Here is a 2,226-nt window from a genome sequence, read left to right as displayed (position 1 = left end):
CTCCACCTGTTTAGTATAATTATCTAATGGCACACCTCTAATGGCACAGTGACTTGCCTTACTGCTATTATACCCTTAGTTTTCTCACTCTATGCAGTATAGATGTTGATGTCGGCCATTTTATTTTTATTGGTTGCTTGTGCTTGTGGTAGTACTGTGTTGTTATGAAGCCTTAAGGGACTCTGGCAATCAAACACCTTTCACATTTCATTTGTTTTCTGCCAGCCTGGCAGCTTCGTGTATTAAAACGCTAAACGTGAGTCGGATATGGGCCCTCCCAAACACAATTTGACACCGAGTAAAAGTACTTCACGTTTCATTAGGAAGGTTACCTTGGTAACCCTGCAGCCGCTGTGACTCATACTGTTTATACAGCGCGGTTTTTTATTTTTGTGTGTGTAATTTCATGAATTATTGTGGAATATTGAGGAAAAACAACAACATACTGGGACGTTAGTTTTATTTCAGAGAGAGGGAAGAGGGAGTTGTTTTGGGTGTGGGGGGGATCATTTCATTTTTCATTTCTTTCTTGTGTTTTTGTGACTCTGTGACGTTCAGTCCCTTTGTCTCCAAACAGCTAAAGAGACAAACACTGTCTGAGATTTCCAACAAGAAAAACATACTCAGATATCATGAAGCATATGTTCCAGTGTGATTGTATCGCTAACTCAGTGTTATCAGATTGATTTATGTAACCAACTCACCCTTTGGGTCCTGGTCAAAAGTAGTGCAATATATAGGGAATAGGACACTATCTGGGATACAGACACTATCTGGGATACAGACGCTATCTGGGATACAGACACTATCTGGGATACAGACACTATTTGGGATACTATCTGGGATACAGACACTATTTGGGATACTATCTGGGATACAGACACTATCTGGGATACAGATACTATCTGGGATACAGACACTATCTGGGATACAGACACTATCTGGGATACAGACACTATCTGGGATACAGACACTATCTGGGATACAGACACTATCTGGGATGCAGACACTATCTGGGATACAGACACTATTTGGGATACTATCTGGGATACAGACACTATTTGGAATACTATCTGGGATACAGACACTATTTGGGATACTATCTGGGATACAGACACTATTTGGGATACTATCTGGGATACAGACACTATCTGGGATACAGACACCATTTGGGATATTATCTGGATACAGACACTATCTGGGATACTATCTGGGATACAGACACTATTTGGGATACTATCTGGGATACAGACACTATTTGGGATACTATCTGGGATACAGACACTATCTGGGATACTATCTGGGATACAGACACCATTTGGGATACTATCTGGGATACAGACACTATCTGGGATACTATCTGGGATACAGACACCATTTGGGATACTATCTGGGATACAGACACTATCTGGGATACTATCTGGGATACAGACACCATTTGGGATACTATCTGGGATACAGACACTATTTGGGATACTATCTGGGATACAGACACTATCTGGGATACAGATACTATCTGGGATACAGACACTATTTGGGATACAGACACTATCTGGGATACTATCTGGGATACAGACACTATTTGGGATACTATCTGGGATACAGCCACTATTTGGGATACAGCCAATGTGTATTTTGTAACTCCATCGGCTCCATGTCTCCCGACATTTCTTTTATAGTAACACCAACTAATAATTCAACAACCTCTCTGTCAGGGAACATACACATTGCCTATGTCCTAAATGGCTTCCTAATCCCTAAGTAGTTCACTACTTTTGACCAGGGCCCATAGGTCTCTAGGCTAACGTAGTGCACTATACTAGGGACTAGGGTGTCATTTGGAACATAGTCTGTGTTCTTGTCGTGGCCTTTCGTGCTTTTCTCGATAAATAAAACATGTTCATAACTTCTTCAGTCGGAGGAAGTTGAGCCTTACTCTTCATATCCTCGTGACTGAACGGACTGAGAGGAAGGACGGAGGGATAGAATGTTGCACCGTACTCTTCATATCCTCGTGACTGAGAGGAAGGACGGAGGGATAGAATGTTGGACCGTACTCTTCATATCGTCGTGACTGAGAGGAAGGACGGAGGGATAGAATGTTGGACCGTACTCTTCATATCCTCGTGACTGAGAGGAAGGACGGAGGGATAGAATGTTGGACCGTACTCTTCATATCCTCATGACCGAACGGACTGAGAGGAAGGACAGAGGGATAGAATGTTG

Source organism: Oncorhynchus clarkii, unplaced genomic scaffold (assembly GCF_045791955.1).
Source record: "Oncorhynchus clarkii lewisi isolate Uvic-CL-2024 unplaced genomic scaffold, UVic_Ocla_1.0 unplaced_contig_8351_pilon_pilon, whole genome shotgun sequence".
Classification (NCBI taxonomy): domain Eukaryota; kingdom Metazoa; phylum Chordata; class Actinopteri; order Salmoniformes; family Salmonidae; genus Oncorhynchus; species Oncorhynchus clarkii.
Note: the sequence above shows the minus strand (reverse complement) of the source record.